Source organism: Podarcis vaucheri (genome assembly GCF_965113315.1).
Source record: "Podarcis vaucheri genome assembly, chromosome: 5".
NCBI classification, from domain to species: Eukaryota; Metazoa; Chordata; class Lepidosauria; order Squamata; family Lacertidae; genus Podarcis; species Podarcis vaucheri.
In genome coordinates, this window is record NC_138763.1 from 83,965,015 (window position 1) to 83,980,432 (window position 15,418).

The 15,418-nt window shown below is 43.6% G+C and overlaps 1 protein-coding gene and 1 long non-coding RNA gene across 3 annotated transcripts in view; both read left to right on the plus strand.

The window, feature by feature from the left end:
- Positions 1-4,073, plus strand: part of LOC309532282 (uncharacterized protein) — a 46,066-nt gene extending 41,993 nt beyond the window's left edge. The window contains exon 4 of one of the 2 annotated variants that reach the window (XR_014219673.1): positions 3,230-4,073. The gene's annotated coding sequence lies outside the window, so the exon portion shown is untranslated. Of the gene's footprint in view, positions 1-1,682; positions 2,653-3,229 lie in introns of those variants that run through there. The other variant, XR_014219674.1, reaches the window with a different exon arrangement.
- The window catches only part of LOC309532317, a 107,694-nt gene extending 93,520 nt beyond the window's left edge, over positions 1-14,174 (plus strand). The window contains exon 4 of the long non-coding RNA XR_014219740.1: positions 14,121-14,174. This is a non-coding gene — a long non-coding RNA (uncharacterized lncRNA). The remainder of the gene's footprint in view (positions 1-14,120) is intronic.
- The last annotated feature ends 1,244 nt before the right edge of the window (positions 14,175-15,418 follow it).

Below are 15,418 nucleotides of genomic sequence, written 5' to 3' on the forward strand. Positions count from 1 at the left end.
TTTTATTATTTTATCTGTTTGTAAAACAAAAAACTGCAAAGTGGTTTTCTATCAAGTGGGGTATACATTTAATGAAATAAATAAACAAATGGCCAAAGGCAACTTAAAAACAATTACTGTAATTTAAATAGAAATATAATACTTCTCACCGTATTTAGGTGACCGGAATGCCTGCTTCGTCTGCTGTCCAAATGCTGACTGTTGGCGGGCATTTGTTTGAAAACTGCAGCTAGACTATAAAGCCCTTCAAAGAATGGTGTGTCTGCTATGTCTCTGTTCCAGCACTCTTTTCTTTAATCAAATTACCACTATACTTTTCTTCAACAAGGCTACACTTTCCAAAAAACAACCTATACACAATGGGCTTCAGAAACCACAAAGTTACTGTCTAACAACCTACAGATTAACACACTAACACACATTAATTAATTACAGATCGTTCCAAAGAGCACCCACATTGAAGTATGATTTCTGGTAAAATAACTTATGGTGAAAAGAATTTTTAGGCAAACTTACGGTAATGAATGGAAGCATTATGGGTATTTAAAGAGCTTAGATGGTTATTTAAAGATTTCTCTTTCAAAATATACATTGAGCTTTTGAAGCAAATGTCGACACAGCTCCACTTTTTCTGATATCTGCAGGCATAACACATTGCCCACAGTCAAACTGGACATTTGAGTAATATAATAATTTTAATATTTGAAACGGAAATGAGATGAAGTGGGTGTCGATCAGGGAGAGAGAGCTTTATTGGCAGTATTTTTTAAATACTGAATTATACTTTTCCATTTTTTAAAAAACCGAAGTTTGAGATGGGGATATAAGGTTTAATTGATTTTTCTACCATAGGCTTTATTTCATTTTCTTGCTCTTAATCCCCCCCCCCAAGGTTTGTGCTCTACTGCGTTCAATGAAGCTTTATAGGAGGGTTGCCTCTGAACTAGAGGTACCACAGCATTGGTGCTGTTCATATTAGGAAGTTACTTTGTGGTACATTCTGCTTTGAAATTTGTCAAGTTACAATTTACGCGGTGAAACATTGTGATCCTTGAACCTAGGAGGAAGAAAGGGACATAATGTATAAACGAACTAGTAATAGGTTGAAACACAGCTATGTATTTGATACCTCAACTTTGCTTGCTTGTTTTCCTTTTTTCGTCCTCCTACAAATAAAACCTATTCAATGTTCTTATGGTTTTTATTTACTGAATTTATACGCCACCCTTCGGAGCCCATATCGGCAAGCAGAAACAGTACACACTTTAAAAACAAAAACAAAGCAAACAAATTCTAAAACATTTTGAACATTAAAAAAATAACAATTTTAAACACCTAAAAGCAATTTCAGTTTGGAAGAATCGTAAAAGTAATTATAGGAGGTTTGTTGGTTTGTTTTTTAAATCATTCATCTGCCCGCTGATCTCGGGGTTGTCAGGAACATTATTCAGCAGCCACCAAATGCCTGAGTAAATGGGAATATTTTCAAATTCCTAAGGAAACGCAATAATGATGAAGACGGGGCAGCCCATTAGAGAGAGCATTCCGCAACCGGGGAACCTCTTTAAATGGGCTGACCATCCAGATTAAATTAAAGCAATTTAAACCAACTACAACAGCACTGTCATTTTATTTATTTATTTAGGTTTTTAAAAGATTAACATATGAATCCTAACTTGCAGGTACCAGCTTGGAAAAGACATTCTTAGTGCAAGGAATTCCTCTTCTAAGATGGCGGGTGCCCTTGCATATCCAATGCACCGTTTTGAAAAGAACGTAAGCTGTTTCCTACGTCTTCAAAACCAGCAAAAAATGAATGCAAATTTAATCATATGTTAATAAAATATAGCTTGCTTACATAGCTTAGATTTCTTTCTTCGGTTGCTGCCGCTATATACGGTATTATTCGCGTTTGATGCGATTGCTGGCAGTTACCATCCAAGGCAATGTACATGTACAATGTACAATGTACCATCCAAGGCAATGTACTAATTTATTTAGACGGCAGAGGCTGGAATGAGGGGTATTGGAATTAAGTTGTTCCAAGCTTTTTTGTCGATATGAAATAATTTACACTTGCTTCTTTTTAGAACAACAAAAACCTTTTAAAAAAGAGAGTACCCGTTTAAGACACAAAGTGTGTGTGTGGGGGTGTTCTTTGGTTGGACCTCACACGTGTGTTTTTTGTACAATGCGGGTGTGCTTTGACAAAGAAAAGGTGTAGCAGGCGCCCGAAAGATCTCTCTCTCTCTCTCTCTCTCTCTCTCTCTCTCTCTCTCTCTCCCTCTCTCTCTCTCTCTCTTCTCTTCCATTCAGTTGAAGAGTCAATTGCCAAAGGGGTGTCGACGGAGAGAGGGGTTAGACCCAGTTTGGCAAAGCAACCGATTTTTTGAAAGAGAATGTAACTCTATTGGTTGAGAAGTAACGGTGAAACGCAAAAATGATGAAGACCGGGCTGCTCACTGGGAGGGCATTCCGCAACTGGGGAACCTCGTATTGGTTGAGAAGTAAGGATGGGATTGCCCACCGGAGATAAATGCCCAGACTGAACCCCCAGCAGAATAGCAGAGTGAACCTGAGGGATCTTAATGTCCATTTTTAAGGCAAAACCAATTCAGGAGAGTGCGAGAAAGAGTTTTTTCATGATGGCAACCAACAGGCTTTTTGTAAGGGGCGGGTGCGTTGTGTCCGCTCCTTTTCAAATTTAGGAAGAAATTGTGCCCATACTTGTTCAGAAATCCTGGTTCCTGATTAAGGCTTCCTTTTCCTTCCCACTCAAATTATTGGTGGCACATACTTTCAAATATCAAAGGTTCCAGGTTTGAACAGTAAAAACTCTTAACAGACGTGGTTTCAACTCTAATTTGAGGCTAAAACCATCCAATTTTCTGGGCTGCCTTTATAGCCTGATCCACCTGACTGAACTCCCAAGGGAGTGTGCATAGGATACTCCTATTAGGATTGCAGCATTCAGCACCTTGCATTGGGAGACCAAATGTGCAGCATTCAGTTCGTACCACACTTAAGCAACATTGCTTTTCTAGCCAATGCCCCGCAAGTCCCTAGTTCTCCCATACTGAAAAAATTACACTACACGAGGCACAAATATTTGGCGGTCCTCTGAGCTAGAAAGTGAAATTATGACCTATCCATTTGGAAATAATGGGCATTTTGTTCTCTCCTTTCTTTTGTTCAGACCTGGTTTCAGAACAGAAGAATGAGAACAAAGTTTCCAAAATAATGATCAGGAACTGAGCTACAGCTCCTTATAGCCGCTGTGACAGAAGAAGAAGTCCATTGAAAGCCTGGGGAGCAGCCCAAAAAGCTGCACAATAACTCCAATGCAGCAATATTACCAGCCATGCAGCTTCCATTATCCCGAAAGCTTTTGTTCAGACCTGGTTTCAGAACTGAAGAGCGAGAACAAAGATGACTAGGTCCGAAACAATGATCAGGAACTGAGCTACAGCTCCTTATAACTGCTGTGACAGAAGGAGAAGTCCAAGCATTCCAAGAAGCAGCGCAAGAAGTCCGACGCAGTAACATTACCAGCCACGCAACTTTCATTATCCCAAAAGCTATGGAGGAGCAGGGTTCTGGCAGCCGCCTCTCAGCACCACGCAACCAGGAGAGCCCGTCTATGCCGCACAGCAGCAGAACTCCCAGGAATTGAACCCTGTTCATTACCAGCCAGCTGCTGTTGGTGGAACTGGGCTTTGTGAGTCTTCCAAGGCAAGCAACTGCCCAGTTCCATATTATGATGCAGAGATGATGAGGCAGCCTCCACTATCAAATGGTAACTTCTGTACTCCATCAAGCAGGGAAACTCCCTGGTCTGCAATGGGGAACAGTCATGCAATGGGGAACACTTATGCAACGGGGATTTATCCAGCTGCATATCCCGTGCAAATGTTGCCTGAAGATTGGCAGCAAGATTGGCAGCAAAATTGGCAGCAAAGCAATATTTCCCTTCTCCCGACGCCTTCAAGGGTTACCCATGCATATAAATCCCCCCCAACTTTTAATTTTTGTATATTTTAAAGTTTTTCAATAAAGTTTGTTATTTTAATGCCTTTGTCTGAGATAATCATTTGGCTTTCCTTTTACTGAAGCATTCTCTTCCCTTTGCCCAAGCAAGCTAAAAGCACTTGTATATAGAAATCAAAAATAAAAGCTGAACAATTGGCCGCTTGTTCAAATAAGGGCCACAGTCAAAATCTGGGGTTGGAACAATTGGGGAAATGTTTCAAAAGTTTCCAATTTTGCTTTTGTTTTTGTCGGGTTGATACGGGTTTAATGTTTAGTTGGGGTTGGCGGTTATTTTAATTTGGGTATAAGTATAAACTGTTCATTCTTGCTATTATTATTAGTTATTATTACTATTGGTTTCTTGGTTTGCTATTTATTTGTTTTGTTTTTTAATGTTTGATGCATTGTTTTGTAAGCATAATGTATTTTTGTTCTTTTTGCATTAAACAAAGCATATATGGATATAGATATACACGTGTGTTTTTGTGCATGTGATTCTATGGGGATGGATTTTTCTGAGCCCTGCCTGTCTGCCATGCTACATAATGCACTCCCTTTTTGAAATGTTGCCTGAATACAGAAAGGGGTTGTTTCTGCCGGATCCCCTCTCTGCTTTTACGTGCAACTTCCGCGATGGAAGAGTTCACCCAAACCAAAATCCACAGTAGCTTGATGATGTGACTCAGACATTGGGTTAAATCCTGAAATTCAAAAGGTTAAATGAGGATGCTAATGGAGAGTATTGGGAATGCCTTACATGATTCTGTTTATAATGCTACACATTATCACTTCATCATTCAGTATTTCCTCTTGTCCCTGATCTTAAACCAAGCTAATCCTTGCTGAGTTTCTGACAACCAGAGAAGGGACCAATTCTGCTTATGCGGTTCAGGATTTGCTTTCCACCCAAATGGTTCTGAAACCGGGTTTCAATTCCAGGAGCTTATTTCTCTATTTACATCCCACCCAGGGGCGCCCACTTGGATAGAAGATGGGTGGACAAGGGACCTGGGCCCAAGAGTTGGCTCCTAGGACCCCACCTTCTCCCCCCTGGGACCTTGAGGCGGCCCACCTCCTTCTTCCCTCTCAGCCCCCGACACCCCCGCGAGGGAGACCAGCCGGAGAGGCGGCGACTGGCGCAAAGGCACCCGAGGGAGCTTCGGGGCTGGTAGGAGGGGGGGTGTGGGTGTCTGCAGGGATTGTGGATTGTGTGTGTGTGTGTGTGCGCGCGCGCGCGCGTTTATGCAGGGATTTAAACCCTGCCTGGCCTCAGACCAACACGCTAATACGCCGCCAAATCCGGTATATACAGGCCTGAGGGAAGAGGGTGGCGCCCTATGGGGAACGGCTACGAGATAACTCTGAAGGGCTTCCCTCTCGACACTGTCTTCCCTTATTACGTTCCCGCAGCATCAGCGCCATAACCAACGTCTTGCTGGGGCAACGGGGGGCCTTGTCCTTCCCGCTCCTCTTTCTGGTCCCAACGGCCGCCCCTCCCCCACTCCCTCTCGCTTCGCCTCCGAGATTCAAGGTTGGCGCCGCGAGCTGTTTCCCGCCCAAACAGCCCCCGCGCATTCGCTCCCGCCTGTCCTGCCTTCGCGCCCTTTGGCCACGGCTTCCCCTGCGGCGTCACATCGGCCGCCCTCCTCCTCCTCCTTCTCCCTGTTCTCCCCGCTTCTCACCCCCTCCCCTCGGTCTCCTCTTCGCTCCCTCTTCACACAATGACCCCCACCCCACCCCACCCCGCAGGGGAGACCCACCCGTGAGGCGAGATAAGGGCATTAGCATGCCTGGCCTCTGAGGAAGGCTGCCCCCTCTCGCCTCCCATTCTGCTCCTGTCATTCCTCCATCCTTCTGCTCCCCTCTGGCCCCTCCAGGCGGGGGGCGGGGGCTGGGCTGCCCTAAATCCGCCTCTGCTTGGAAGTTCTTTGTTCTCTTTTGTTTTTTGTTGATCATGATTTTTAATTATTATAAATCAAGACAGATCCATTTAGTCAGAAATAAGTCCCTCTCAATCCCTACAATTTCATTTACTTATGTACTGCTTTTGAAATGAACCTCACAAAGTGGTTTACATCAATATATCAAAACAATAAGCATACATGTAAAATGTAATAAAACAGTAAAGGCAAACTGCAAGGGGGAAAAGTTCGATGCTTTTAGGATTGTAGCTTTTAAAAGTGTAGTTTAGTGGGAGGTTGGATCTTACTATTTTTTTGTTAAAGGTGAACCTCATTTTTGTTCCAAACTGTTGCTCTCCAGACCAGTTTCTATTCACCCAGACCAAATGATTCTGCCACCCTGACCAGTTAATACTTAAACTCTTGAGTATTGCTTCATCATTGTGATTACACTATTGACAGAGAACTTTGATCACCATGTTAACATCTATGATGTCATGAATAGCTCTATCTGAATTGAAATTTACATGGATTTGCTGAACATTCAGATGTCTATCTAAATAGTGTGTGAAGTAATCGTAAGAGAATGATCACTTGGGAAACTGCTCTGCTTGGCTGTCCTACAATTGCATTCAGGATAAGAAGAAGACTACAGTGAGGGCAGGCAGATCTCTGAAGCACCAGGTGTGTATCCTTTCTCCTCAAACTACTTGCCAGATCAAACACTGCACAGAATTTCCCCCACCGATTGATCTACATTGGATTATTCCTGTCTGATTTAGGGATGCTGATTTGTTCTATTTGTCTAGTTTTAGGAGGGTTTTAAAAACAATTAATTAATTAAAAACATTTAAAGACAAGAGAGAGAGAGAGAGAGATTGCACATACTTTTGTAAACCAAGAAAATCTTTAGTAAAAATACATTAAAAAGAAACATTTAAAGACCACTTGATTGTAATAGAATCTCTGTAAACAAAACATTAAATTTACCAATGACTGACTGTTAAAAACCAGTATTTTAAAAATTTGGAATATAATTTAAATCAGCAGTAAGCTAAAATGATATTAAAACACATTCCATTTCTACATGCCTAGATAGGCCAGCCTAAGCAAAAACACCTTTAGCAGGTGCCGAATATAGTACTTTTTGTTGTTATTTTTATTTTCTAGTGCTTGCCAGTTTTTGTAGGTCAATGCCAATAAAGATTTGAATAAAAATAACTATTCTGAGAATCATTTCTGAAAATGGCCTCTCTTCATGGTTGTTTCTCCAAAAAACAAAAAAACAAAAAACAACAACAAATAGCTTGTGTCTACTTCAGTTTCATACTTTCCAAATTTCTCAGTTAAAAGAGGGTTTCCTATTCAGTAAGACAATAGTTACTTTAGTGTAAGTGAATATATATGTACAAGCAAACACCCACCCACACTTTTATGGGGCCTGGATACATTCATGTCCTGTTAACATAGCATGGAAACTTTCCTTTCATTCATGTTGCCTTTTGTTTCATTCATGTTGCCTTATCTAGCTATGACCTGAAGAGATGGCCCTAGACAACCTCTGTCTCTCAACCCTAGCCCCTTGGAATGCATACAAGTTAATGATAAGGTTGGGCTTGATTGTGTCCATAAAGAAGATAATTATTTAGAGAGACAGAGTCATCTCAGGCTGATTTGGTGTTGATGGTCCAACTTCCTTGGCCTGAGCACAAATTATCTATTCAGTTAACTGTGAGAGAATTCCTCATCTGAAAATTAAGATTACAGGATTTCTTTGTATTACAGCCTTATTCCTTACTTAGTTGGTCTTTAAGGTGCTACTGGAAGGAATTTTTTTATTTTGACTATGGCAGACCAACATGGCTACCTATCTGTAGCCTTATTCCTGTTACAGATAGGTAGCCGTGTTGGTCTGCCATAGTCAAAATAAAAAAAATTCCTTCCACTAGCACCTTAAAGACCAACTAAGTTAGTTCTTGGTATGAGCTTTCGTGCGCATGCACACTTCTTCAGGTGAATGGTATGAGCTTTCGTGTGCACTTCTTCATACACGCTGGCCACGTGACCCGGAAGTGTCTTCAGACAGCGCTGGCTCCTGGCCTCTTAAGCGAGATGAGCAACCCCAGAGTCGGACACGACTGGCTCGTATGGGCAGGGGTACCTTTACCTTAAATGTTCTAGCTAGTTTAGAAATCTTAGCTAATGTTAACCATAGCTTAGTGTTACAGTGCTGTGACCTGTTCCTGTGAGAAAGGAGGTCTCTGGCGGTGCTACCCAGCTCGCCTAGCCCAGTCGGGGTTGAGGTGCATGAGTCCAGTTGGTGCACTGGCTCTAGGGCGATGCTGACAAGTGTTACGTGTGAACCTGGATACCCTCCTTAGCTGTGGTTAAAGTGCCATCGCCCAAAAGTTGCAATGTTGTCAATGAAGTGCTGCAAAAAATTCAAACTGCTCTCACTGTGCTTTTAATGATTCTACAATGCATTGAATCAAGATTTTAACTGATTATCTGCCTGATGCCTCAGTTATAACCATGGTTTATTAACTATGGTTAATGTTAATAAGGGGTTAGTGTTATGTACAAAAAGGCCAATGACATGTTCTAAGATCTGATCAGTAGCTTCAGCAAGAATTTATAAACTAGTTTGTGAAGGTTTTAATTTCTAATGGTAAGATGCCTAAAAGAAAGATCTCTGGGGTTTTTTTTAAAGGTGAGTTTGAATATTTTCTTAAATTCATTATAGATGTTATCCCAGAATTCCCCAATGACCACATATGGTAAAATAACCCCACATCTGTTTTACATCTCCAACAAATCGGTGATCCTCCTTTATACATTTTCGCTAGTTTCAAGGGGGTATGATGCCATCTATATAGCATCTTGGGATGTGGGTGGCGCTGTGGGTTAAACCACAGAGCGTAGGACTTGCCGAACAGAAGGTCGGCGGTTCGAATCCCTGTGATGGGGTGAGCTCCCGTTGCTCGGTCCTTGCTCCTGCCAACCTAGCAGTTCGAAAGCACATCAAAGTGCAAGTAGATAAATAGGTACCGCTCTGGTGGGAAGGTAAACAGCGTTTCCGTGCGCTACTCTGGTTCGCCAGAAGCGGCTTAGTCATGCTGGCCACATGACCCGGAAGCTGTATGCCGGCTCTCTCAGCCAATAAAGCGAGATGAGCACCGCAACCCCAGAGTCGGTCACAACTGGACCTAATGGTCAGGGGTCCCTTTACCCTTTACTTTATATAACATCTTCATGGTGTTTTCCCTAGAGGAACCACATTCTAACCTGCAGAACATTGTGAAGACTGGGCCTGATTTCTGAGTTCACGTAATGTGTATAGATATCCATTCCACTGTACATTCTATTACCATTGCCACTGCCATTTCTAGAGTGCTGAGAGACTAGAGTGCTCCAGTTTTCTCAGGGTCAACATTTTGTGTTCTTCACAATACAGTGGTACCTCGCAAGACGAATGCCTCGCAAGACGGAAAACTCGCAATACGAAAGGGTTTTTGGTTTTTTGAGTAATCAGTAGTGAAGCAATCTTTATTATTATCCCTTAACAACACAGCTGTGGCAGTTTGACTCCTCCCACCAATGTGAACAAAGGCTTGCTAGACAGCTGATATCAATCTAGACTCAATGTCTGGAGATCAGTGATAAGGCATCACATGTTTGCAGCTGAGGGGTGGGGTGGGTGGAGTCAGAAAGAGCTTGAAATGTCACCAGTGAACTGTTTCCCATCACTGCATCTTCATGGCAGCAAGACAGGGAACTAAAGGCATGAAGAGGTACCAGAAAAATTAGCAAACAATATTAGAGAGATATAATATATCACAGTAGTTTACATTTGCAAAATAATTAAAAACAAACACCAGCAGACCATTGTGGGTGATGTGCTTTAAATTGCCTGCAAAGGCTTGGTGGGACAGAAAAGTTTTCTGCCCATTCATGAGTTCCAAGCATGGATAGAAGCATAAGCAAAGAGATGGAAGCTGGAAATGAGCTGATGCAAGAGCCAACAGGTCCACTACAGATTGCTGGCCACTGGGAAAACCTTATTGCAGTGACGGGAAACATTGTAACTTAGTGGTAGAAGGTGTTGTTTGCATGCAGAAGGTCCCCGGTCCAGCTCCTGGTGTCTCCCAGGTAGTAGGGCTTGATCAGACTCCCACCTGAAACCCTAGAGAGCTGCTCCGCAGTGCAGAAGCAGAACCATCAAATGGTGAAGTTGGCAGGGACCCTGAGGGTCATCTCTTCCAAGCAATGCTACTACAATGCCCTACAATGCTACAATGCCCTACAAATGCCATACAATGCTAGAATCCTATTGTTTTTCTACAAACAACAAATGGGTAGTTTAAAAAGACCCTACCATCAGAAACCATTTCGTCCATTAAATGCATAGTTTCGAAACTGAAAACACACTCATTGAAGACTGTTTGGATGTAAGAAGAAAACTAAACCAAACAAACAACGAACTCTATAATATTCTTTCCTTGTGATCTCAAAATATGAGCAACCCATAAAAATCATGAACAGGAGACAACCCTGTCATTAAAAGTTTCCCAACCACTGTTCCGTGGCACACTAGTGTGCCGCGAGATGTTGCCTGGTGTGCCGCGGGAAAAATTAAAAAATTCGAAAGATTTTTTTTTTTTAAGTCAAATTTTCGATTGGGGCGCCGTCACTAGATGACCCCTGGGGTTCCCTCCTTCCCTCCCGCTCTGCGCCTCCCTCCTCCTCCTCCTCCTCCGGGGAGGCCCTTCCTGGCTCTCGGCCAAGGCTTGGCGGCTGCCACTCACTCACTCGCTCGCCCACCCGACCCTCCATCCCTGCACCCGGCCTCTCCCCCTCCGTCCCCGGCGCAGGGGCTGCCAGGATCCGTAGTCCCCTCGCCCTTGGGCTCCGCGCCCGCGCGGGGTGCACAAACTACGTTTACCAGGGTGGCCTGGCGGGCCGGGCGTTTTGTTTGAAGCGCTCTTCTCCCGGCTATGGAATGAGCGCGGCGGCAGCGGCCGGGCGGGCAGGGGCTCTTCCGCGCAGACCCCGCGCAGCCTGCCTGCGCCCCCGCGGAGATTGGGCGGCAGGATGGAACCCGGGGATCCCTGCGGAGGCGGAGCGGCGGAGGCGGAGGCTGCCCCCCAGGTAGGGCTGCGTCGGGGGGGGGTTATTTTTGCAATGCTGTATCCGCGCCGGAGGGGACGCATCGGACCGCGGGGAGACCCCTTGGCGGGCGTGCAAGGCAAAGCATGCGTGCAGGCGTTGCATGGAGTGCAGTGCAATGCAATGGCAACGCGGCGCCCTGCATGCATGCATGCAACTTCCACCGGCGCTCCGGACTTGGCAGGTGAGGGGGGTCCCCAGTGGGCGGCAGAGAGAGCCGGGAGGGCGAAGGGGAGCCGGGGGGGAGCAGCGCTGCTCCCCGAGCCGAGCCCGGGGGGAAACTTCGGCGTCGTTGCGCCGGGTGTTGGAAGCGGAGGCTGGTGGGGGCCCCTCACCTGCAAAACCTGGTTGCCTCTCATATATTTCGTGCATTGCATTCATCGCCCGCTTTCTCCTCCAAGGAGCTCCCGGGGGCGCGCGTGGTTCTCCCCGTGTTATCCTCGCAACAACAGCCCTGCGAGGTGGGTCAGGCGAGTGGCCCAAGGGAGCACCCAAGGATTGTCCTGGCCAGGTGGGGTGATTTGAACCCTGCTCTCTGCCCGGTCTTCGTCCTCATTTAGCCCCCACATGTGCATGACTGTGCATGACTGAGGTTTCCCCCCTCGTCTTGGCTATGGTGTGAGTCTGTGCTGCTAATTAATGGGGTTCTGCCTTCGGAGAAGATGAGCCAGCCCTCAAGGAGGTGATTATGTAATTTGCTAGCAATTCATGTCACTCCCGGCGTGACACTGCGCGCTGACGTCACGGGGCTGTAATGGTGGTGTGCCTCGAGATTTTTTTCATGAAACAAGTGTGCCTTTGCCCAAAAAAGGTTGGGAAACACTGCCTTATGATTATGATTAACTATTAAACAATCAACATTAACTTACGTAATAGCACACAACAATACAATATTTACACCATACACTACATCCTTACAAACTACAACTACTTTTCAAAGAAAGAGGAAAAAGGAAAATAAAGGAAAAGGTAAAGATAAAAAATTAAAGTAATTAAAATATAATTCTGATTATTCTCATTGTACTATTTCTCATTTTGTTATTTATCACACAGTGCCTTATGGTTGTTCTCTTTTCTAAAATCTTATCAAAGACGTTCTATTGTTTACACCTTTATATTAAAAGAGTCACTCAAGATCTGCCAGGAGGTTTTTGTTATCACAATAGTTTTTTAAATATTCTTTAAATACTATCCATTCCTTATTGATCTTCTGCATCGGGTATCCTCTTACTTTCCCGATCATCCTTGGCAACTGTAAGTATTCTATCATTTTAACCCATCATTCGGTTTTTGTGGGGGATCTTTTCACTTTTCCAATTCTTCGCCACCAGGATCCTGGCTGTTGTTGTTGCGTGGTCTAATATTTTTTTTAAAAAAATTAAATTCATTACTGTATATATGATGTCCCAAAACTCTCTTATGCTCTTACATTCCCACCACATATGCATATACGAACCTTTACCATTTTTGCATCTCCAGCACACTTCTGATCTATTTTAATACAACTTGGTCGGGGTAAGGTGTCATCTGTACATCATTTTCATGATGTTTTCTCTAAGATGATAGCATGCTGTAAACTTCATGTCCACCTTCCATAATTTCTCCCACTGGTTCATGTGAATATTATATCCATGTTCTTGGGCCCAACGCACCATCACCTCTTACTTTTACCTGTTATTTTACCTCCCACTCAAGATGTAGATTGTACATTTTTGAAATATATTTTCCGTTGGATTGGATTAGTTATTTTTCCAAATCTGATGTCTTATTTTCAAATCCTTTTTTTAATCTATACTTAATCTTTCATTTAATTGAAAATATGTAACCAATCCATCAGGTACAACCTAATTTCTTCAGACTTCTTCAGCGTCAATTTGTTATTGTTTTCTTCTAATATCATTCTATACGTTGGGGATTTTCTCACTATATGGTTTAAAAAAACCCTGTGTACCGTCACCTTCTCATAGACTAAATACGTGTGCCACAGAAATAAAATCCACCGAATTAAATGGGACTTTCTCCATGGTGTGTTTAGGATCGTAGGCTTAATTTAAAAAAATGAAATAAAAAATAAGCTTTCCTTACAGTTGTGGCTGTGAATGCCTATCTATTTTATTCAGTTGTATTTCATCCTTTTCTGATCCTCTCCAAACAGCTCTGAGACTTTGGTAATCATTGAGTTTTGGTTAACCTGTTCAAAGGAGAGGATTGATCACATCAGGTCAATTACCTACTTAGTTCAATCTGTTATAAAACAAGAGTGACTACAGAACTGAAAGCCTCTCTTCTATCTGAGATGCATTGGTGACACTTTCCTATCACAGGCCTTGGGTGACAGCCCATTAACCTAAAAACACCTCTTCATGAGTAACAGGCCATATAACAGGATTGTGAACAAGAGGGAGCAGACGCTGTGCCAGAGCCAGGTACCAACTCTATTCCCATATCTAGTTTAACATAATTATTACAGGAGCTAAGAATGGGGCGAATTCACCTGCTCATCTTCCAAAGTAATATATGCCATCAGTTGCCTTCTAGCTGATCTATGCAATGACCTTCTAGCTGGTCTGCAAAAGAATGAATGAGCACAAATCTGAAATGGCAGTATAGAAAAGCCAATGAGGGAACATTTCAGCTTCTCACGATGCTCTGTCACTGACCTTCATTATTGAATGAAGTGACCTCAAACCATGAGACCATTGTATTACAATGCACCAGTGCTATTATTTGCAGATGGAATCAATACAATAGGTGCTGGGTTTACGTTTTTTAAAACCACACTGGATGTGCTAAAAACTGGCTTACCAGTGCAAGGATGTCTGTGTTATCAACTACTGTTTTTGGTGCATCATTGCAATTTAAAAGGTCATTATCCTCAACTGTATAATTCAGCACTTAGTTTCCCTCTGGTATCTTTTTACAAGCTCCCCACCAATTGTGTCCCTGCAACTCAGGATAATACTTTATGCATCCAATGAAGTGAATTATATTGTGTGTGTCATAATAATTTTTTTAATCTTTCAGGTGCTACAAGACTCTTCTGTTGGTTTTGCAGGATTGAAAAGATTCCGCCTGCACATAGGCTCCGACTCCATGGGGCTTGAGGGGGCCCGAGCCCCTTCAAAAATTCGTTTGGGGGGGCTCTGCCCCCAATAATCTCCAGCGCCCCTCCAGCAGAGCGCCATCGCCGCCCCTCCCCCAGCCCAAAATGCACAGGGTCGGGCTGCATGCCTCCTGCCCTCCCTCCCAAGCAAAAGCTCCACCCAATTTCCTTCGGAGCTGATTAATAGGCGCAGCACGCTCTCCCCTATTCGCTCACGAGGAGGCGGCGCCACTTTCTTTGCATACTCATGAGCTTATTTATTATTCATGAGCTTTCCTGGGGCCCCCCAATATTTTTTATAAGTCCGCGTCCCTGCGCCTGCACCAATTTTACAATGATTGTTTAAGGATTGAAATGGTAATCTAAAAAGCCATTGTGAAATGGGTACTAACTTTTGTGCTAGATTCTACTGCATATGTGACCACCTTTCTGTATATGAGGTCTATGTAGGAGAATGCCAGGTTTTCCAAGCATTCTGCTCCACACAGTAGCCAACCATATCACTATGCAATTCCAAAAGCAGGACACAGGTCAGGTGAGTACCCTTTCGCCCTGTTCTTTCCCAGCAATTGATATGCCTCTGATAGCATATATCCATAATGATTAGTAGCCACTGATAGTCTTAGCATTCATGAATTTGCCTAATCCCTTGAGAAAGCCATCTAGGTTGGCAGCCATAATCACATCTTGAGTAATTCCAGGGCTGTCCTTACACACACACACACAGAGAGAGAGAGAGAGAGAGAGAGAGAGAGAGAGAGAGAGAGAGAGATGTGGACCCAGATCAGCCCTATCCCAACCTAGGTCACACCCAACCCAGATCTGGTCCTATATCAGGGTAGGACTAAAGGGGCAGGGCAGGGTAGGACAAATCCACTAGATTCAGTTTGATCTGCCCAATCTAGCGCCCAGCCCCATTAAATTGCATAGTGCAGTGTTGAGAAATATAGTGGACTGGGCAGGTGAGGTTTTATGATATGGATTTGTAATATATTCCAAGCCCAAAGCCTATACCTCAGTGAATGGAGTAAATTCAGACTCACGCAGATTATGTAGAGGTACTCAACAGAGATGTCCTCTATCTCCACTGCTGTTCGCACTTTCCACTGTTAGCAGAACTTGACCCATTAGCAGAACCATTTAGATCTGAATATATAATTGAATGAACAGGGAACATTAAGATATGCCAATAATGTAGCATTATTTGTGAAAAGCCCTG